Source organism: Musca autumnalis, unplaced genomic scaffold (assembly GCF_047663935.1).
Source record: "Musca autumnalis isolate F117 unplaced genomic scaffold, ASM4766393v1 scaffold_2, whole genome shotgun sequence".
NCBI lineage: Eukaryota > Metazoa > Arthropoda > Insecta > Diptera > Muscidae > Musca > Musca autumnalis.
The window spans coordinates 5,712,725-5,737,597 of record NW_027411755.1 but is presented as its reverse complement, the minus strand read 5'-3'; the positions used below and the strand labels follow the sequence as shown (position 1 = coordinate 5,737,597).

Below are 24,873 nucleotides of genomic sequence, written 5' to 3'. Positions count from 1 at the left end.
TATGATCATATTATTTAGAAATCTTAGATACATTTCTTGGTGTAACATAACATGGGCTAACAGTATCCCCATTCTTGTGAAACCATAGACATATTATGTATGTTATCGAAACATAATCCAAGTTCTTTGCATACCATAGAGAGATTATCCAAGTTCTTGGGATACCATAGACACATTGTCCACGTTCTTGGGATAACATATCTAGATACTCTTTATACGTTTTTGGAATAACATAGATACATTATCCACGTTCTTTGGATAACATAGACACATTATCTAAGTTCTTTGGATAACATAGATACAGTATCCACGTTCTTTGGATAACATAGATACATTACCAACGTTCTTTGGATAACATAGATACAGTATCCACGTTCTTTGGATAACATAGAGACATTATCTAAGTTCTTTGGATAACATAAATACATTACCCACGTTATTCGGATAACATAAATACATTACCAACGTTCATTGGATAACATAGATACATTATCCACGTTCTTTGGATAACATAGACACATTATCTAAGTTCTTTGGATAACATAGACACATTATCTAAGTTCTTTGGATAACACAGATACATTATCCACGTTATTTGGATAACATAGGTACATTATCTACGTTCTTTGGATAACATAGATATATTATCCACGTTCTTTGGATAACATGGATACATTATCCACGTTCTTTGGATAACATAGATACATTATCCACGTTCTTCGGATAACATAGACACATTATCTATGTTCTTTGGATAACATTGATACATTATCCACGTTCTTTGGATAACATAGAAACATTATCTAAGTTCTTTGGATAACATTGATACATTATCCACGTTCTTTTGATAACATAGATACATTATCTACGTCCTTTGGATAACATTGATACGTTATCCACGTTCTTTGGATAACATAGATACATTATCCACGTTATTTGGATAACATAGATACATTATCTACGTTCTTTGGATAACATTAATACATTATCCACGTTCTTTGGATAACATAGAAACATCTACGTTATTTGGATAACATAGATACATTATCCATGTTCTTTGGATGTATATACTATCCAAAGAACATTATTACATTACATTATTTAAGTTCTTTGGATAACATAGATACATTATCCACGTCCTTTTTATAACATAGATACATTATCTAAGTTCTTTGGATAACATTGATACGTTATCCACGTTCTTTGGATAACATAGATACATTATCTACGTTCTTTGGATAACATTGATACATTATCCACGTTCTTTGGATAACATAGAATCATTATCTACGTCCTTTGGATAGTATAGATACATTATCTACGTTCTTTGGATAACATAGATACATTATCCACGTTCTTTGGATAACATAGATACAATATCTACGTTCTTCGGATAACATAGATACATTATCCATGTTCTTTGGATAACATAGACACATTATCTAAGTTCTTTGGATAACATGGATACATTATCCACGTTCTTTGGATAACATAGATACATTATCTACATTCTTTGGGTAACATAGATACATTATCTACGTTCTTTGGATAACATACATAGATACATTATCCACGTTCTTTGGATAACACAGATACATTATCCACGTTCTTTGGATAACATAGATGCATTATCCACGTTCTTTGGATAACATTGATAAATTATCTACGTTCTTTGGATAACATAGATACATTATCCACGTTCTTTGGATAACATAGATACATTATCCACGTTCTTTGGATAACATAGACACATTATCTAAGTTTTGTGGATAACGTTGATACATTATCCACGTTCTTTGGATAACATAGATACATTATCCACATTCTTTGGATAACATAGATACATTATCCACGTTCCTTGGATAACATAGATACATTATCCACGTTCTTTGCATAACATAGACACATTATCTAAATTTTGTGGATAACATTGATACATTATCCACGTTCTTTGAATAACATAGATACATTATCTACGTTCTTTGGATAACATAGATACATTATCTACGTTCTTTGGATAACATAGATACATTATCCATGTTCTTTGGATAACATAGACACACTATCCACGTTCTTTGGATAACATATATGCATTATCCACGTTCTTTGGATAACATAGACACATTGTCTAAGTTCTTTGGATAACACTGATACATTATCCACGTTCTTAGGATACCACAAATACATTATCTAACCTACCAAACATAATCAACGGTCTTTAGATACCATAGATGCTCTTTCTTTCGTTATATGGATAACACAGGTACATTATCTAAGTTATCAAAACATTTATACGTTCTTTGAATGCCATAGACAGATTAGCCAAGTTTTTGGGATACCACAGATACATTACCCGCGTTCTTGGGATAAACACATTGCCGAAGTTATTAAAATATCATCCACCTTCTTTGGATGCCATAAATTCGCTATCTCGCTCTTGGCATACCATATATACATTATCCAAGTTCTTGGAATGTCATAGATACATTAGTCAAGTTTTTGGGATATCGAAGAGGCTACATTTTAAGGTGAATACCTAATCCATCTTATTTTTACACTATAAATGGATTATCCACAACACATGATTGTCATATATACATATTTCATTAGATAAATTATCCACTTTATTGAGGCAACACAGATAAATTATCCACGTTATTGAGATAGCATTATTGGAATCCCCAAAATTGGGCTACCATTTAACCAAGGAATACCAAGGACCTTTTATCCACGTTCTTAAGTTATCATTAATACATTATCCGCTTTATTTGGAAAATTGGATGTTATAGATAAGTTAAATATTATAGAGATAACGTAGATTGCTTTATCCTAACTAAATAAATTTTCCACAGAGTTAGATTTTCTGCAATTTTCAATCATTTTCTCCCTTCAACTTCTCTGTGTATTCCCAAACCAGTAATCTCCCATCATCCTCTCTGAAGGGGGGGAAAATCTGTCGTTAAATGTTTTCATTATTTGTCAGGCGAAATGATTGAGTGGCCTGCCAAGCCAGGCAATCCAACACCAGAGACTAGGAGGCTAGGTCTCTATCCCAAAAGACAGAAGCTTTTATTTCGGACATTACACGGTATCATTGTAACGCTATACAACCAAAAAGCCAAGAAATGGAAAGAAACTACACATAACATGCATTCCATTTTTTTTTTTTGCATAGCATCGGAAATGTGTGAGCGTTGTCAATGGTGATGGTTGGGGCTTCCAATACTCTGTTGCATAGCGGCAGCTGGCTGGCGGCTATGTGCATTTTGACGCCGCTATAGAAAACACAAACTGACATTCATGATCAACTACTAGGCTAGCTCTTTTGTCTCCTACTTTCCATACCTCAATTTTTTCTTCATTGGTTGTCGCGTTTTTTTGCAAAAACAATGTTGAGCTATACCGTGGCAATATGACGGCGTTACGTTACGATTTAGTTTCATGAAACGAACGAACGTTAACGCTAAAAAAGTGTGTAGGAAGACGAGTTTTTTATAGGTTTTCCAATACAGTTTGTGTGTTTAAGCTTGTTTCTTTGTTTTACGCCACTTTAAATCGCCCAAACTGAAATTCGAAAGCATAAAAGCCAAGTTATTTGTGGCAAATAAAGCGGCGGCGAAAGAGCGAATCACATTAAATTCTTTCATTTGATGGAAAGTTTCAGAGCCATAAACATTTTTTATTGATCGGTTTCTAACACTATGCAACACTGAAAATGCAAACAACTTCTAGTATGAATTTTTTGAAAGTACATATTTAGACTACAAAAACCCTAGTTGGGTTTTGTCCTGTCAGATCCACATCGGATTTTATGGCCTCATCTAAACCGGGCTAAATCTACACTTTTTTGCATTTATCAGGCCTTTATCTCAGAAAAGAATAGGAATTTGGCCTTGCTGTCTTTAGCAATATTGTAGCCCTAAACTAGTAGAACTTATCTTTTGAAGAAACCACATAAGAAAAACTCCATCTAAGGCATCAAAATCTATAAAATTTGCAAAAATCTTCCAAATAAAGTTCTCAACAATTCTTTAGAACATTCTGAAACTCTAAAATGACTACTTCATGTTGTTTCTGCGGTATTTTGTATCATATCTTTTACAGCACGTATTTCAAACACAGTTTACACCAACAATTTATTCTCGCATTTCGGATTTCACTACATTATTGACATTTTTATTAAATCGACGCTGAAAAATGTACTGAAAACAACGGGATAGAGGCATTTTACAACAATGACATGTTGTGAAGAGATGCGTATTACATTCCAGGGAAAATATTCAGAAAAAATTAACGGTTTTGGAGATACGGTGCGAAATGTATAAAAATTGTGGTATTTTTGCATATATTTTGAAATTTGAGGCAATAAATGTAGTTTCTCGAGTTCATTATTGCTCCAAATATTGTATTCTTGTCTTTATCTACAAATTTGCTTCAGAGGTCAGAAGAAGATTCGCATTGGTTTCAGAGATATAGCCCCGAATTTCTTTTAAAACTCAATATTTAACCACGTTTAGATGGGGCCATAAAATCCGTGCTGGATCTGACACAACAAAACCCAACTAGGGTTTCTTGTAGTTTGGGTCTGTACTTTCAAAAACTCCTCAGTTCGAATTGTTTGCACAAGATCACCTTAAAAATGTTGCACAGTGTAATGGAGAAAGATCTAAGAAGTAGGAATGCTATATTATAAAGATAATATGCATTACGTAGAATCATTTATCAAAGTTTTATAGCAATAGGTGCTTAAAGTTCTATAACGGAGATGGCCAGCAACAACAAATTTCATACGCCCGCCGACATAGGCAAAGCGATCGTACTCACACGTATAGAGTAAACATCTTCGTGTGGCTTCGTTAGATTGGGGTGTTGTTTACATTTTGCAAATCAGTCGATGAGAAGAACGTTGGTTTGTTAGTGTAATACTAATGGTGGTCGTTCGGATTTTTATACTCACACAGGCACAATGTATAATCTGCAAATGTGTGTTTTTGGCCATCAATGTTCTATAATTACCGCTGTCTAGTTCTATAATTACCCGCGGACCGAGTATGTCGTATACATGGTCCATAGCGCCATCTATTGTGAACTTTATGGACCAAGCGATATCCACAATGAAATGAATGACCCGTTTGTCAAATACCAAAAAAAAGATAATTAGGAGTCATGAATCAGATTGACCAAGGGACATCTACTATGGAATAGAAGTTTCAAGCTTCAAATAGTATGGAATATATGATTGTGAAGATACTCCATGGATTGATTCATCTATTGATGTTAAGATGATCCAAAAGAACATATCTTGTGGACCAAGGGTCCAAAGTACCATCCACCGTAGATCAGATGGTGCAAGGGGTTTTTGCTATGGAACGAATCATGGGTCTAAATACTGTGTCTGGCTTTATTGGGAACCTATAGTCTTATAAATAGGCCATTGTTTCAACTTTTTGGGGTTCGATAGCTCATGGCGTCATCTATTGTGGACTAAAATCAATAGGTGCTACAAGTAAGTGATCGCCTATTACAGAGTAAACAGTCAAAACTTCATCTAGTTTGGAATAGATGGTTCAAAAGATCATCCACTTTCGAATAGGTGATTATTTATACAATCTATTGTTGGACAAATCGCCTAAAGTAAATTTATATAGTTCTGAACGAACTAGTTCATTTGAACGATTCCTTGAAAAGAACGTATGAACTAGAACAGTCGACATAAACATAATCAAAAACTCATTATATTTAAAAAGGCATCTTTCAACTGAAACGACGGCTTCCCATTATTCACGTGACCTGCTTCTCTAGATCACAGCCGACCAAGAGGAGGGCACACAAAATTCTCAATATTTTCAACTTTTGACAGTGTGTTAGTAACGTTGTATGCACGCATGCTGCAAAACAAAAACAAATCAAAACATTTGTGTGCTCTTTTGTTGCGTTCGGGTCGTGTGTGTGTGAATTGCCGAAAAACTTCGTAACTTTAACAATACCAAAGAACGACAATGCTCTAGATTGGTAATCGTTCCCTCTTTAATCATTCCTTTGATAGATCACTAAGCATAGATCGAAAGATCATCAAAGGAACAATTAAAGAACGAACTATGAAATAGATGATCCTAAGGCCACCCCACGGACCAAGGAAACTTTCACGGTGGTGTAGATACTCCTAACGTCTTGTATGGGTCCCAGTGATTATAGGTAGATGGTCTGAGGAATCTGAAAATAAATGATCAAATATTTCGTCTACTTTAGGCGGCCTAATCCAATTTAACGGTTATTGTAAAGTAATGAATAGGAAATAGACCACGGTGCAATCACTACAAGGCAGGGCATAGCAACCTGTTGTGTTGCATATTCATTTATAGTAATATTGACAGAATAAGAAATACACCCAGGCCATGCTATAGAATATCGTACCGAGAGAATAGACGAATATATGGACCAAGGTATTTGTAAGGTATAGTAGATGGTTCAATAACTTATTCACTATATGGTTGATGGTCAAAGAAGCCATCTTCTGTGAATTATGTGGTTCAGGAGACCATCAACTCTGAAATAGAAGATATAATTGATCCAAGAAAGCAAATAAATTGGAGTAGATGACTGTACTTAATACTTAGTAGTGTTACGGATTAATTGTTGTCCTATTCCATGATACGATGTGTACCACATAAAACAGGGTTGGTTTAGATCAGTGTTAATCACCACTGGGCTCGCGAGCCGTGTCTGTGTGAACACACACAATCTCAATTGTGGTGAGTTTGAACGTTGCTCTCACCACCGATCATCTTCTTTGTTTTAGCAATGAATTAACGCACAAGGTGTTTATCTAGAGAGGGATAGATAATCTCGTGTCTTTGCTAAAACAAAGAAGATGATCGGTGGTGAGAGTAACGTAGAAACTCACCCCAATTTAGATTGTGTGTGTTCACACAGACACGGCTCGCGAGCCCAGTGGTGATTAACACTGGTTTACATTACGGTTCTACAATGTTTTATTTATTTTACGTCACTTATTCTAAACCGACTATAATTCCTAAGCACACAGATTTCCTTTACTGACGTTTTTATTTTGCGATCTAATTTACTACTGACTGGCCGCCTCTCAATACCCCGGTATTTATGTCCGATCGCTTCTAGCTGCCAATGTTTCGAGAAGATCTGGTAACATCTCGAAACCAACAGTGCAACAAACAAACACACAGACTCACAACCCGCCTATGCAAACAACAACACACACATATACGGGCGAGACGGCCACAAATACAAGAGAATCGAAAGGACAGCAATGACGTCACTGAGCAATGAAAACAATGAAAGGGTGCAACAAAAACAATAGCAAACTAATGTAAATAAATGTACATCAATAACATGGAAAGTAAGAAGAAATGGGCTGGAGTTTTAAACTTAAATTTAAACAAAAGTAACTGCTTAAAAAAATTAAATTAAAAAATCGATAAACATTGTTGTATATGTAATAATTTATCTGTTCCAGAACTGCAAGAATCTACTAATTTTTACTATTTCTTCGATAACATAAAGGAAAAATTGCTATTGTAGTAAAAAACAGTAGCTTCTTGCAGGTTCTGGAACAGAGCAAATATTTTTAAAAACAACAAAATGAAAAAATCGATAAACCATTTTGTTAATATGAAAAATATTTTATCGATTGAATAAAATAAAATTCAACAAAATTCTCAGTTAATATGAGAATTGCTTTATCAAAATCATTTTTAACGGATACTAATTTTTTTTATCGACGATTGTCAATATCGAAATTATTTTTATCGGCAAAAAAATCAATTATCAAGTAAAAAAAGTATCAGTCGGCTTTGGAGTATACTGGGCCCTGTACTATACTTGCTGTTTACGATGGATATGCCAACTGACCGAACATGCGTTTTTGGAACATTTGCCGATGATACAGTGATACTCTCCACAGGAAAAACTGTAGAAGCATCAGCAACAAATTTGCAATCATCACTAAATAATATAGTGAATTGGACCAAGAAATGGAAGATAACTCTCAACAGTCAAAAGTCAAACGTTATATACTTCACAAACAAAAATGTAATCCACAAACACATATACATTGACAACGTCAATGTGCCCATATGTAATACAGCTAAATACCTAGGTATGACACTAGACACCAAGTTAAAATGGAAGGAGCATGTTAAGATCAAAAGAAAAGAGCTTGATTTAAAATACTCGAAAATTAACTGGCTGATTGGAAAGAATTCCAACCTATCAATTCATAATAAAATTCTAATATATAATCAGATTCTGAAACCTGTTTGGCTATATGGAGCTCAAATATGGGGATGTGCAAGAAGTAGTGTGATAAATAAAATTCAAAAATTTCAAAACAAAGTTTTGCGGAACATTGTTAATGCACCGTGGTACATAAGAGATAGCGACCTCCAAAGAGACCTCGCAATGCCCTCAGTCAAGGAAGAAATTGCTAATCAATCAAAAAAACACCAACATAGACTTCAAGCTCATCGAAATAGCCTAATGCTGCCAATTCTCAACACAGAAAACATGCACAGAATACTGAACAGGTATAAACCACATGATCTCATTGATCGATTTTCCCGGCAAACTTAATTATGTTAATAATGTAGTCTGTCTAAAATTAAATTAAATGCAAATTAAAGTAAAGTTACTAGTTAGTCCAGGCGACTAGTCGTAGCATTAGTTTAAGTATTGAAATTTATAAATACTTAAATAAAGAAAAAAAAAGTCGGCTTTGCCGACAGAGATATACCCTCAGCCTGTGTATATTGAAACAATTTTTTCTCAAAAAACGTATGTATTTAGGGGTTTTTAAAAATGTTGGGCGTTTGAACCGACAAAAATGTTGATTAGGATTAAATATCAAAAGTTTTGCATACTATATATGGTGCCATAGGGGGTTTTTACACACTTCGGGTTGTTTGCTCAAGAAGTATGGACTTGCCCCTGACTTGCCCCATCGTATTGAGGCAGCGAATGCAAGTTGCTCCAACAAAAATCAAATTGATTCAAGAGCAGGTATTAAAGTGAACTTATCCGAAGTTTTGTGTGGGAGGTACCGGGTGGAGTGGACAAATATAGGCCGTATTTGAACCTGATCTATATCTAGTAGATATATTAGGATGTGTAAAGTATGGACCAATTCGGCAACTCTCTTCGAGAGTTACCGAACAAAAAAAATTTCCGATCATTTTTTAACTTTTGTGGGGGAGGTGCCTGTAGGATTGGACCGATATGGCTTATCTTCGAACTTACACTATGTTTGGACAAAATATTACTAAGGCTACAATTTGGACCGAATCGGCAGATCCGTTCGAGAGTTATCTTGCGCTCCAACCACTACACACGGTGTTAAAGGGGTTTTTTGAATCTTTCAGGTTATTTTCTCAAGAACTATGGTTTTGCCCCTGATGCAACTTGTACCGCCGTATGGGGGACCGTGAATACAAGTTGCTACAACAAAAATCAAAACGATTCGAGAGCAGGTCCTAAAGTGAACTTATCCGAAATTTTGTGTGGGAGGTACCCGAAGGCGTGGACCGATTGAGTCGTTATTGAAACCTCATCTGAGTTTGGTAGAAATTTCACGATGTGCAAAGTAGGGACCAAATCGGTTACTCCCTTCAAGAGTTATCTTGCGCACAAATTATCCAAACATTTTCGAACTTTTGTGGGGGAGGTACCGGAAGGAGTGGACCGATATAACCCATCTTCGAACTTAAACTAAGTTTGGACAAAATATTGCGAGAGCCAAATTTTGGACCAAAGCGGTTCATCCGTTCGAGAGTTATCGTGCGCACCAGCCAGCCAGCCAGACAGACAGACGGACGGACGGACGGACATTGCTCAATCGACTCCAAATTGTCTGAAACACATTTCGTTCAAACATGCTTGGGGTCTAAAACAATTTTTTCGATGAGGCACATTATCGGGTTCCCCATTATTAAATAGTGGACCGGGAATTGTAGAATCTATTATCTATGACATCATAGTCTGTCTACTGCAAGTACGAGATGACAAATCGAATTGTCAAAGATGGTGGATTGGGTCATCAAAAAGGCATGACAAAGTTTCATGGAGTATGAACATACCCTTACCAATTCAAAGTAATATTCTCACTTTAGAATTGGTCAAGGCGCCCAATATAACAGAATTTTACAATTTCCACACAGAAACCCCCCGATCAACAACAATAACACAAATAAAATACATGCAAAACATTTGTCAGTAATGTTGTAGTATCAAGCATTTTTTGGCCTAAAGGCACAACAGCATTCACTCACTAACTAAATGTTGCGCTCACACGGGCAGCCAGCAGCTGCTGCTGAAGCCAGTTGATTTCATTTAAAGCCGTTGTTAATCAAATAACTTGACTCCAAATACAAGTTGTAAAGATTTTGGCGCCTACGCACGCCAATCTCTCGTTTTGTTTCGCTGTAAAATGTGTTTAGACAGCATTTCAACATTTCTTTAACGAAGGCAGCCAAAGCGAACAAAATTCAAATTCTTTACAAGATTTTCTTTTAATCTTCATCGTGGAAGAAGTGGTGGGTTTGGATTGCTTTGTGAAATTTACAAATATTTTGAATTTCTATGGATTTCTTATTTATTGTTTCTGTTTGCTGTTGTAAAAGAAGAAAATCATGATCTTGGTGTCAAAAACAAACCAAAAAAATAACTTTGAAATAATAATTACCATATTTTGTGGAGAGAGGAGATGAAAGAAATGAAACGCTTTTACTTATATTGAACAAAATGGGTGGCGCTTTCTTGGAATCTCAAGTTTCTTGGTCATCTTTCAGTGAGTTTTTTGCCGCCAGTCTATTTTTTACACCTTGTGAACAATAAACTTCCGGTATAATGGTCGGGCCAAAAGCCCAGCTACATTTATAACAACATCTCATAACATGTGTAATTATGTTTATATGTATGTACACATGTTTGTTAATATTTTCTTTGTTAGAAAAGTGGAAGGGACTCTTGTCTTTCATTGGGGGTGGGGTGGCGGAGACCTTGAATGTTGCAACAAAACGTTATGTCAAAATTGATGTTTTAGGTTAAGGCCTTTTTGTCGTTTTGTGTAGAGTATTTTGACAAGTCAATAATAAACATGGCCATCTAATGTGTGCTGAGGTGCTGCTTTCCTCTATGACAATGTCAAATAAAATATCTTATTTTAGGTTTTATTCCCAATGGGTTTTTGTAACATTTTTTCTCCCACTGGCTTAAGGTTGGGACAGGTGAATTTTCTTTATGAGGCTGAGAAGAACAACAAACATAACAAAGTGATCTTGAGAGGTACCCTGGTAAGGTTTGGTTTTGTTGTTGTACTAACAATTTACATTTGAAGAAAAGTTGGAAAGGTAACATTTTTACTTTAGAAGTCTTTTCATGTCAAGCGAAGATCTAGATTTCGGCAAGATTTGGCAAAATTTTTAACTTCATTTCAATATAAGTTACACCTGTCCATTTCTGCTACGTTACTCAGCCTTCACAACTTGAATCGTCATATTCCACTTCATTGCAATTTCTTACGAATTTTTATAGACTTTCTTCTATAAAAAGATAAATATTTATGTGAAAAAATACATTTCAAATTTTTTACTAGCAGCCCACAGAGAGCAAGTACTGTCTTTGTTTATCACACACACACACATATGTACATACATATGTATGTTGATGAGCGCACCTCATAAACGTCTACTAATATAGCAGAATATTTATTTTTTATATTATTTCCAATAAATAATTTAAATATTCCTGCCCCCACGCACTTTAATTTCCAGTTAGTTTGAATTGAGTATTTATTGGATTGTTTATTAAGCAGCAGAACAAATTAATTTAGAAATAACATATTAGAATATTTTCTAAAAGTCAATTTAATTGTTAATGAGTTGGTTGGCGGTTTTGCGGTTTTTCGAATAAGGCTTAGGTGTATCATATACAACGGCGGTAGCAGCCAAGCAAACAAGCAATCAATTTGGTATTTCCGTTCGTATAACAAATCAAAATCTTTGTTATTCTCCAACGCTGTATTATCTCATTTGGCCATTAATTAATTTGAATACGGCGGATTTGTTGTGGCAGGCTGCTGCTGCCGCCACGGCTAAGGAAAGTTATATAAACAAGAGGGCGTATTTGATATTGAAATCGATCATGTTTGTGTTGGGTCACTGTTTAGTATTAAGGCAAAGCCAAGCAAAACAACAAGAGGAGGTTCCACTCACTACCTACTTAAGTTGCGGCCCCCCAATCACTTGGAAAAAGCTTACCACCAGATCAGTGTATAATTAAAAAATATTTTTTATAGAATAACGCCTGATATGAGAGATAACTTTCAAGATTACATTTATAACTTAATTTATATTTGGTTGTTGTTGTATCTGGGTAAAGGTTAACAAAAAAGATTTGAATAAGGGCCATTTATTGATGGTTGGTCTGGAAACGAAGTGATCCAGTTAATTTAATGTGCATAAATTAGTGTTGATATTTTTTGGTTGAATGTAAAGCTCACCCAGAAAAAAATCTTTTTTCAAATTATAAAGGTAATAATTCATATGGCTGCTTGGTTAGTTAGATAAATAGGCATTGTGTTGATAGGTGGCTATAAATTTGAACTTCATTATCAAATATTTGTGGGTGGGGCAGGAGTTGTTGGTATGGCCATGAATTATAGGAGATGAGGGGGATAGAAAAGATAGCGGATATGCAAGCCATTAATTAGAATGTTAGAAAAACAAACATATTTCAGGAATAATTTGTAATGTAATCAATTAGGTATAGGAAATACGTTTGCATCCTTATTATAACTCAATGATCTATCTCCGTTTTTATTTCGAAAGTGGATATAAAATGCGATTTCTTTAATTAAGAGAATTCTTTGGATATTGATGTTATTAACGGTTGCTTACTATGGGGTAGTGATAAAGTTGTAAGATGTCAGGAAGAGTCTCTAAACTGAACATTAAAATAAATATTAAAAATAAACTTCGTCCGGATAATGAGTGTTAATTGTTCGATACCAAAAAATTAGTTGAATTATAAGTGTTAGTCATTCCGGACTACAACTTTTTACATGAATAAGGTGATAATTTAACAATGACGTGGTTCAGTATAGAAAATATATTTCGCGGCAGTACTCTTCGTATCTTAATCGGGATTGACTATATTTAAGAGAGTAAAGAAACGGTTAAAAACATTTAAAAAAGTCGTTTAAAGCTTTGGTCTCTAGGCGTATAAGCAATGTTTTTAATGTATTGCGCATTCGCCAACATTCAAAATAGCGAAAACCGACTTTTGCTTTTCAGACTTTAGAGCGGCTATGGTCAGCCATCCATATACGTAATCGGATAAACAAGAACACACCCTCTTCTGTCGTTGTTTAGCAAAGGAAAGACTTTCTTAGAGAGGCTAATGTACAAAATATTTGAGCACCAATGCTTTAGAGTAGTGTCAGAATTCCAAAAGGAACATCATCAGCGGACAAATACAAAAAAATGGGGTATTTTGGGGTATTTCCAGAGCATTTTTGCTTAAGAGCGACTGAGGTATTCAATGATGAATATCTACCCAATAACTATGCTTAAACTTGGCAAAATTGTTCCTATCTAATTTTAGCTCTGATTACATCCCTATCTCGGGTATGAAGCAAAATCCTCTTCAAAAAAGGGAAAATGTTACCAACGCCTAAGCGTTTTAAGCCACTATTAACTGATCGATCTTCCGAAATAAAATACAACTGATGTAGGAAAAATTCTTCCAGTGGATATGTGACTCCTGGAATAGAACTTTACAGTCAAACACTCGATCGGCTCCATATTAATTCGCAGATGCATTTTTCCTTTTGGATTACTACTTAGAGTGCTCCTAAACAGTTGTTGTGCTCCAAAGAGTTTCCAGGTCACTATCCTCTTGGTAAGGCGAATAAGGTCTATCTTACACCAGAAAAAGGTCGCAGGTCGGATTTCGTAGTCGACACTACTACCAGACTGGTGGCCAATACGATATGCACGATCAGTGAATAGGGTAGGGATGACCACCATATTATTCTTTTGCATACTTTGCAAGGTGTCATTGTGGGAGTGCATGCTTTTTTAATTAATTGAATGGTATGCACATCCGCCTTGCACGCAGAATGTCGTTTGTTCGATTGCCCGACCAGGCAACATCAAAAATTTCAAGTGTGGCAAAATACCTCTCAGTAATGTTGGTGACATTTCCTGTAAAGTGGTGGTGTCTTGTCAAGTGGTGTCTTAGGACACGGCGTTCGGACTCGGCGATAAACTGTAGGTCCCATATCATTGAGCTTAATATGAATCGGGGTGCACTAAATGATATGAGAGAAGTCTCCCTTGTCCTGGGATGTTTGTGGAACAATTATTATATTATAATTGTATGTGGAGAGAGAAACATTCACTGAGCGCACACGTCCGCCCAATCTTGCGATGCTGGAATAGAGAGAATATAACACAAGTAATACAAAGAGTGTGTGCACTTTGCTCTCAGTGAGAGTAAATTTCAATGTATTTTATGCTCACTTAGAATAAAAAAGTGTAATTACGTGATAGTAGCTTTCTCACTGTCTCTATATGTGAAAGTGCACCCGACAAGATCGTACATATCTGTGAAATTTCTGTGGCACAACCATGGCAAAACTAGCTTCCACATACTTCCTACAAGAGAATTAAGCTTGGCTGTTCCAAATAAACATTGCAGCATCAGATGTAGACACCTCTATATTCATAAGAACGAGAGTCCGTCAACCGATCAAGTCACAAGATCAAATTCAATCCCACCGCAGCGGATCCTTTCGTAACGGATTGACCCGCAACTATAGTGTTTCGGCCAGCGGCCAACCCAGTGGCAAACCCAGCATCAAACCTATGCTTCAACGTAATTTGCTATGCTGCTACAACAAGAACAACAAACAAACATGTATCAGTCTGTTTTGTCGACAGAGATATACCCTCAGCCTGTGTGAATTGAATCTTTCATCTATAAATAGCCGAATATCGGCTACGAAACCAAAACCAAAGCAATGTATTCAAGGGGTTTTCAGATTTGTTTTGGATTTGGATTAAAGTTCAAAGGTGTTGTGGAGAAGGTACCTGAAGGAACGGACCGCCTTCTCCGCGTTAGATATCGCATCCACCAACCATTTCACCGTAAAATTTAGAGCTTTGGAACCTCATATCAGGAAGCATGGAATTGTCGCCGTGAACAGGACCACAAGCAGTACCTTCGGTAAAAATTTCCAAAGGATGCCAGAAGAGACTTTAAACGACACTTAAACAAAAATGTTGAACTTTCGTGAGGGAGGAAGCCTAAAAAGTGGACCAATGTGTCCAATTTTTATAACCTACACCACATTGTATTATTTGTATTATTTATTTGTGCATTTGTATGTAACATGCAAAAAAGCGAGACAGACCTATAGTTTCCTTTGGAGATATACATTAAATCACTTTCTGAGTCGTATCTGTCCATGTATTTTTCTTTGCAACGTACAGGTCGCATTTATTATCCGATTCAGCTGGAAATTCGGGAAGATGATTTTTTACCCTTATTAAGAACGCTATTGCCTTTGGTGCAAACCGGTTCAGATTTAGATATAGCTCCAATATATATTTTCTCCTGATTCGAGATATTTGGTGCACCAATCACACTATGTGTGTCCAATTTGTGACGGAATTTGCACTAGAAAAAAGTTTACCAAATTAAATTGAAATCGGTTCAGATTTGGATATATGTAGCTCCCATATGTATTTTCACTCTATTTGAGGTATTTTACTTACAAAACACGCTATATATCACCGATTTCAATGAAATTTGGAATGAGTGACGGAATTTGGTCTAGAAATAAATGTTCCAAATTATATGGAAATCGGTTCAGATTTGGATATAGATCCCGTATATATTTTCGGCCAAATACAAAATTGGACAGACATGTTGATTAAAATTGGAAAATTCGACGCAATTAACCTAGATTATATTGAAATCGTGGTGATGTAGGGTGTCATGTAGTCAGCCTTTGATCCTTTCCTTACTGGTTAAACATAAAATAAGTTTGGGCAAAGTATTATCAGTTCCAAACTTTGGACCAAATCAGTTGTTCTGTTTAAGAAATATAACGAGTACTATTTTTGACAATAATTTTGAACTGTTGTGAAGGAGATACCGAAAGGGGGGACCAATAAACACTATCTTTGAATATTATCTAAAATTGGAAGGAACATCTTAAAATATGCAAAATTTGGACTAACGCGGTATCCCATTCAAGAGTTGTCGTGCACACTAGTCACTACATACGGCGGCCGTAGAGGTTTTTTTACATCATTCCGGTGATTCCTCATTTTCTTGCTCCTGAAAAAACTTGTACCTTCGTAAAAAGGGCTTCTAGGGCAATATGTTGGAAAAAAAAACAAAGCGATGGGAGAGGAGATCTTAAACTGCTCTTTTCCGAAGTTTTGTGTGGGAAGTCCATATTCGAACGGGATCTATGTCTGTTGGAAATATTAAGATGTGCAAAGTATGGTCCAAATCGCTTAATCCCTTCGATAGTTATCGTGGCCATCAGTTTACCGAAAAATTTTGAACTTTTGTGGGGTAGGTACCCGAAGGGGTAAACATATATGGCCCATCTTCGAATTTAATTAAGTTTGGACAAAATATTACAAATGCCACATTTTTGAATGAATCGGATGGTTCGAGAGTTATCGTGCGCATCAGCCAGCTAGACATACAGACAGTCTGAAACAGATTTCGTCCAAACATACTTTAGCAGCGTCGCCCATAATATTACCATCAATACTATAGCATATGTGTATGCATGGGTGAAAAAAACAAGTAAAAAAGTATCAGTCGGCTTTGCCGACAGAGATATACCCTCAGCCCGTGTATATTGAAACAAATTTTTCCCAAAAAACGCATTTATTTAGGGAGTTTTTAAAATGTTGGGCGTTTGAACTGACAAAAATGTTGATTAGGATTGAAGATCAAAAGTTTTGCGGAGGAGATACTAAAAAGAATGGATCTCCAGCCACTACATATGGTACCATAGGGGTTTTTTACAACTTCAGGGATGTTTGCTCAAAAAGTATGGACTTGCCCCTGAAACAACTTTTACCATCGCAATTGAGGCAGCGAATGCAAGTTACTTCAACAAAAATCAGAGTGATTCGAGAGCAGGTCTTAAAGTGAACATGTATCCTAAATTTTGTGTGGGAGGCACCGGATTGAGTGGACAAATATAGTCCATATTTGAACCTGATCTATATCTGGTAGATATATTTGGATGTGTAAAGTATGGACCAATTCGGCCACTCCCTTCAAGAGTTACCGTATGAACAAATTTTCCGAACATTTTTGAACTTTTGTGGGGGAGGTACCTGAAGGAGTGGACCGATAAGGCTTATCTTCGAACTTAAACTATGTTTGGACAAAATATTACTAAGGCCAAACTTTGGACCGAATCGGCAGACCTGTTCGAGAGTTATTTTGCGCTCCAACCTTCTCACACGGTGTCATAGGGTTTTTTTGCAACTTTCAGGCTATTTTCTCAGGAAGTATGGACTTGCCCCTGATGAAACTTATACCGTCGTATGAAGGGCAGTGAATACAAGTTGCTAAAGCAAAAATCAAAGCGATTCGAGAGATGGTCCTAAACTGAACTTTTCCAAATTTTTATGTGGGAGTTACCCGACGGGATGGACCGATTGAGTCCATATTAAAACCTGATATAAGTCTGGTACACGCTCCATGATGGGCAAAGTGTGGACTAAATCGGTTACTCCCTTCAAGAGTTATCGTGCGCACAAATTTTCCGAACATTTTCGAACTTTTGTGGGGGAGGTACCGGAAGGAGTGGACCGATATAGCTCATCTTCGAACTTAAACTAAGTTTGGGCAAATATTACGAAAGCCAAAATTTGAACCGAATCGGTTCATCCGTTCGAGAGTTATCGTGCGCTCCAGCCAGCCAGACAGGCAGACAGACAGACAGACAGACGGACGGACATTGCTCAATCGACTCCAAATTGTCTGAAACACATTTCGTCCAAACATACTTAGGGTCTAAATCCATTATTTCGATGAGGCACATTTTGCCCGTATGAAAGTGTATATACCCTCGTTAGCATAAATGCTGAGGGTATAACAACAACCACGTGATATTCATCGTTTGTTTATTTACACGTACACTGTACGTGAGAGAGAGAAGCAAATGCAAAAACAACTCAGTGGGCGCCCTCACTATACTTCTTTGCAAAGACAGCGCGACCCTGGTCTAAAGCCACTATTTTGATGAGGCAAATTTTTGATCGTATCAAAGTGCATATCCCCTCGTTAGCCTAAAGGCTGAGTGTATAATAACACATGAGTCTATCGATATCATCTCAAACTTTACCAACGGTAACAGTCACCATTGAAAGAGGCTAAAAATCACGGATAAGGATGCATGCGAAAATTGAAACCTAAACTTATAATGAAAACACTATGGTGAAGGCCATCATCGGAAAACTTAGTGTCAGTTGGATTTACGACAATAAGTATGAATTCCTCTTGTCATCGAGCTGTGGATACCAGAGTGAGTTCGTCATTATATTCCACTGGGAAAATTTCAAGTAAACTTTTAGCAACCCATTTGGCTTAATTCCAACCATGTAAAGTTTCTCTTCAAGTCGTTAGACACACAATAAAATTGGCAATAAAATTGAGCTTCCATATCATTGAGTTAAATATATAATCGGTTGATATGAGAAAAATCTTCTTTTCGTGGGAAATATTTTTTTATACAAAATACATATCATATTTGTCTTTAGATGTACATAGTAAAAGAATAATAATTAACGCCTCTTGGAATGGAGTGGTTATGTGGAATAAAGTGAACACGAAAATTTGATGAACAAATTTTAAAATTCCCTCCAATATCTCAGAATAAACATTTGGAGACTTTTCCCATATAAATCTACGTGACCTACTTTACTGGAAAAGATCGAAAATATTTTCAGACCTTGAAGACAAACAGATTTTTAAGCAAATGGTGAATTGTAATAGAGGTTTACAACAACCCTTCCTTCGGTCATATTCTCCTCAATATATAGCGGAATTTTATGAACTCGTATTTTTGATCCAATTGAGGTCAAATGATTACTATATATTTTCCATATATTCGATTTATGCAAATATCCAGTCCTTATTTTCTACGATTGTGGTCTAATTTGGTCGAAGGGTTAAGTTTTAGTTCAAATTTATGGATTCATTTCGCATATGTAAAATATTTGTTTTCATATTTAAAAAAAAAAACTTGCATATGGTAAAAACCAAATTTCGTTTGCAATTACATTTGAAAAAATTAAAATTTTTTTTTGCGATCACATCTACAATTTTTGATATAGAGGTTAAGGAAAAAATTCTGGTTTCAAATCTGTACGCGTTCACAAAATTGGACGATGCGCGCAAAAGTTATTACGGTTTTTAGCCTCATATAAAGAAAAAATATTTAAAAATTTCTTATTTGATGTCATGAGAAAATTTATGCATAAATCGTGAACAGCATTCGATATCTATTCGTAGACGTTCAAATATTTATTAAATTTATTATTACTTTCGCGGAAAATTAACAAATAATAAAACAAGTGAGAAAAGGCTATAGTCAGTACGAGGCCGACTATGTGATACCCTACACCACTACCTCTGTGCATAATCTTTTCACTCGAAACCATTTCTTTTAGGGAGATACGAAAGTTTTCACCTATCTGGCTTTTATACCAAATGACTTAAGGTGAACTGAACCAAAATAATTAATATTTAATTTTATATTTGACTACTATCGACATCACCAACATCAATAGGCTTCTATCTCTGTGAGAAAATTTCGTGATGATCCGATCAAAATTCCGACCTGTAGTGTGATTTCAGAAAAAGTGGAAAAAGGGATGTATTACCGACTATTGCGATATCTCTATTATTTTATCACCTACGCCAATTGCATAATTTTAAAGATTTTCTACTTTCTCAGTCAGGTTTTGCTTTTGGTATACCCCTTATAGAAGCTGTGATATTCGCTTTGGAAAAAAACGTTGTCTTTTTATCCAAATAAGTTTTTTGCCCATTCCGGTCCATAAATATTATCCGACCATCACCAAAATCAATGGGCTTCTTCCCCTCCGGGCCTACCAATATCCAAAATTTCGTGACGATCCGATCAAAATTGTGACCTGTAGCGTGATTACAAGGTTTAGATGGACAGACGGACGGACGGACACACATAGCCAGATCGACTCTGCTCGTCGAGACATTCATTGGTATATATAAGTAAGGGTCTACGACCATTATGTGTATAGGGTAGGGTATAAATATTTAGGAGTTCTCCAACTATTTCGCTAAAATCCCATACAATAATTAATGTGTACTGCTACAACTTGATCAAGAATTATGGTTTACCATCGTGAAAGCTTAGTTGCTTACTGTGATAACTTATAAGGATAGGAAATTAAGAGTAATATTGAAATTACAAGCATTCAAAATATTTGAAAATTAAAAAGACATAAAATTTTGGTCTTTAGACTCCAATTACTAGGATGTTGTATGGAGCACACTCATGAGATATACATTATACGATGTAAAATCACGAGTTCTGCAATCCTGTTAAGAATTCTAAATATTATCTTGTTGCGCGTCCGGATTATTATAAACATTCAAATAACCCCGAAATTGCGGCTTCAAAATGTCAGCATAAATTTTAGGTGGATGCAGTGGATATGTCGAAAAATCATACGATAGTATCATATTGCCCTGTAGTATTATTTCAGTCTTTCTTTTGGCATAGGTCTATGAACTGCAAGCTTAAGCCATAAATCGGAAGGGAACATAAAAAATACTTGTGGCTTCAACCCATTTTTCTACATTGATGCAAACACAGCTTCCACGAAAATGAATTTTAATGGTCGACATTATGGGATCCCTCCTAAAACACTTAATTTTAAAGAATTACAGTCATACTATATAGAATATGTTAATAGTTCGCGAATTTTGTAAGGGTGAAACTCGGATTGATTGATTGTAAAACATTTTTAGTTTTTACCACATGCAAAAATTCAACAATTTCCCAATGAGCAATTTGTACAAAAATTCTAATATTTGCAAAGCCGCGGAATAAACTTATGTAATACAAGGCTCAAACACTTAATTACACCATTTCCTACGACTTCGAATTCGTCCCATAGAATAAATCACTATAGAGTTATCCGTGTATTAGAAGCAACACTTTGCAGTTTTCACTTCTAAATTTACTCAAATCCTTACAAGATGTTGTATGTGCATAAAACCTTTGAGCAATAATTCCGTGATAATGTTTTTGATCTCCAATAAACATAAAATATCACATATTCGTAAATTGTTCCTCAAACCCTCACCCTCCAATATCTTTCCTTCAACACACATTCTTCCATAACAAACATCAAAAATCACTTTTCATTTTTTCCATGGAATTTAATCAAGAAGAAATCAAATTTTGATACAAGTTTTGCATGCATGCTGCTGCTGACTTACCCTTTTTAAATGACAAGTTCGTAAATTGCCGACAACATTTGTTGGTGTTGCTGCTGCTGTTGTTGTTTTTAACTGTGAATGTCCTTCGATTGTGGCGTTCTTTTAATTTGAAGAGGTTTTTTTATTAAATGTATTTTCTTCGTTAACACTTCTTCTGCTTCTTAAAAAAATGCCTTCCACACACGCAATGCAATTGTCATTAACTGTGAACAACTCTGCTAAAAAAATACAAAAACATTAAACCGTTAAAAATCACACGAAGAGTATATTTTATAGATCGTTTTTTTGGTTTTGTGATTTTATTTTTATTTCCATTTTTATTTTGGATTTTATTGCACAAATTTCACACACACACAGATACCGACATTAAATGTTTTGCATGGCTTATTGGTTTATTATAAATTTGTATAGATTGGCGGCCGGTGATATTTTTATTAATTGGCATTGACATCAGTTTTTTGTTGTTTTTTTTTTTTGTTATCCAATTTTTCACAATTTTTCTTGAATTTCGCAATTTGACAACATAAAATATCGTTGGTTTAGTGTTTGGAATTTTATTTTATTCGAATCGAAGAAATATCACACACAAATCACGCGTCATTCAATGCCGGAACCAGAACTTCAAATGACTGGACGGATGGAGATGAGCAACCAAACCAACCAACCCACTCTTTGTGTCGGATACTTGCCATGCGATGAGAGCTGATGCTGATGTTAATGCTGATGATCCTATTTAAAGTGCCAAAAGTGATTTGTGAAATCTTTAGACGCTCAACTGTCTGCCTATCTGACCAGCAACCATCCAACCACCAGCCATCCGTTAAAAGAACAATAAAAATTAAAATAATATTCCATTAGTCAATGGCCAGAAGAGGCAACAGCAGCAGCGGCATGGCAAGCACGCACCTTTTATGTTTTTGTTGTTCTTCATTTGACACTTGTGATGAGTTGGGGGCCATTAAAAACCAGAAGGCAACCCCACCAAACTCACGCACTTTAAAGAGGCGCACACACAGCACCAGCGACAATTGCAACATCACTCATCGCATGCAAAAAAACACACATAAAAACAACAACCACATAAGGAGTCGTCTAACCCAAATCGCCAGAAAGGTATTTGTTAAAATTGTCACACGACATCCAAGTACTATGAAATAGACTTTTGATGATAGCTATCACAACAGAATTGCTGGGATGTCACATTTTGGGTGGTCACTCATACACTTCTCATTTGATTGATGGCATTGCAGTTTGGTTGTGTTGCAACAATGTTGTAATTAAACGCAATTTATAAATGTCAATTTGTCTATTTTTTCTATAAATCACAGTCTTTAGAAGCCATAAACACACGTACGAGCAAGAAAATAAGTGTTTTAATAACTCTTTGATTTACTTCGATATTCAAATTTCCAGAATCGTTTCTTTTTTCTATTTCTTCATCTTTTACGACACCACCAGAACCCGGACTGCTTTGGTCAAGGTGCAAACGTTGACTGACGATTTGCTCTACGGCCAAATAATCAAAACAGAGCAACATCAACTAACCAACGAAAAGAACACACAGCACACCACTACACTCTCAGACATACACACGGTGTAACAGCAGCACACTCAGGGCCTAGCGAAATAAGGTAGGTGCCCGAAACACACGAACGAACAGCAACGAACAACGGCAGTTGGCAAACATCAAATGTAACAGTCACAGTTATTTCTTCGTGAGTGCGAGAGAGTGTATGTGAGTGGGGATAATAACATGAGATCGCAAACAAGATGTGGTTGTTGCTGCTGACTCCAATGGATCCAAGTATTGGTCCAAGAGTTGGCTCTTTGGAGCACACTTGTTGCTCCATTGTATTTCTGTTGGTCTCTGAGTATCTTCAACAGCCTCTTTGGATACAAATTTCTCTCATCAGAGTTGCAGTTTCTCAGAGCAACGCACACATTTTCATACGCCCACGTGCTATTTACTGTTGCAGACTCTTGGCTTCTGTTGCTGCCAAAACTACCTAACTCCGGTGTGTGTTGTTGATTTGAGTTTTTATGTTGTTGTATGTTGTTGTTTATCACTTAGCAAATAAATATGCGGCACAGTGCTTTGGAATTGGGTTATTGGGGGCAAGCGACATACAGTAAGGAATCCGGAAAATTTATATTTTTTTGTATATAGTATAGGACTCTCAAAAACTAAATAGTATGGATCTGTAATACGAACACATCAGAAGATACCTTAACATATAAAAAGAAAAAAAATCAAACCTATTCAGATGACCGCTAGTGTACATATGTATAGGAGAGAATAGACCTTAGGTATACTACCTAAGAATGATTGGAGATCTCTTCTTTATATACAAGCCCGATTTGAGATATTATATCCAAAGAAACCCCTTCAGGAGCCACTCTATATATAGAATTCGATTAGGAGGTCTTGTCTCCAAATATGACCCAAAGAAAGTCTTATATTTTTAAAAGACAGATAGGAGATCTTCTTTCTATAAAAGAACCGATATGAGGGCTTCTATTCTATTGGAGATCTTCTATCCATAAAGGACGTGGTATTTTCTCTGTAGAGGATCGGTGGGAAGTTTTTTGCCTATAGAAGACCTACAAGTCAACCTTCCATCTTCAGAAGACTGATAGAAGGCCTTCTATAAATAGAAGACTCATAGGATGTCTTTCATCCATAGAAGACCCATAAGATGTGTTCTCTCCAAAAAAGTGCCATACGAGGTTTTTTGTCTATAGAAGACCCATATGTAGTCTTCTATTGTAGAGGACCGGTGGGAGGTCTCTATACTATAGAATACATATCTTTACAGGATCAATAGGAGGTCTTATATATATAGAAAGACGATAAATGACCCACACAAGATGATCTGTTCATAAAAGACCCACAAAGATCTTCCATTAAAAGAAGACTCAGTTATAGAGGGCCTACAGTTGGACCTTCCATCTTTAGATAACCGATAGGAAGTTTTCTATCAATAGAAGACCCGTAAGCGGTATTCCATCCATAGAAGACAACCTACCATAAAAGAGGTATAGAAGGTCTGCAGCCAATAAAAGACAAATATGTGGTCTTCCGGTGGGAAGTCTTTTACCTAAAGAAGAAATGAAGGTGGACCTTTCATCTTTGTAGGTCCGATAGTGGAAGTCTTTTATCAATAGAAGACCCATTGAAAATCTTCTATCCATGGAAGAGCCACATGAGGTTAGGTGGATCGATAGGAGGTCTTCTGTACATAGTAGAAGACCCGAAGGAGGTTTTCTGTACATAGAAGACCCTAAGGAGGTTTTCTGTCTATAGACAGG

General features: G+C 36.0%; 1 protein-coding gene across 10 annotated transcripts in view; it reads right to left on the bottom strand.

Annotated features, from left to right (window-relative positions):
* LOC141393585 (uncharacterized) overlaps positions 1 to 23,232 on the bottom strand; it is a 74,535-nt gene extending 51,303 nt beyond the window's left edge. For 2 of the 10 annotated variants that reach the window (XM_073966745.1, XM_073966752.1), the window contains exons 1-2: positions 22,919 to 23,072; positions 21,565 to 21,782 (exon numbers count right to left, since the gene is read on the bottom strand). The gene's annotated coding sequence lies outside the window, so the exon portion shown is untranslated. Of the gene's footprint in view, positions 1 to 21,564; positions 21,783 to 22,918 lie in introns of all 10 variants that reach the window. The other 8 variants (XM_073966749.1, XM_073966751.1, XM_073966747.1 and 5 more) reach the window with 5 other exon arrangements.
* Between the last annotated feature and the right edge of the window lie 1,641 nt (positions 23,233 to 24,873).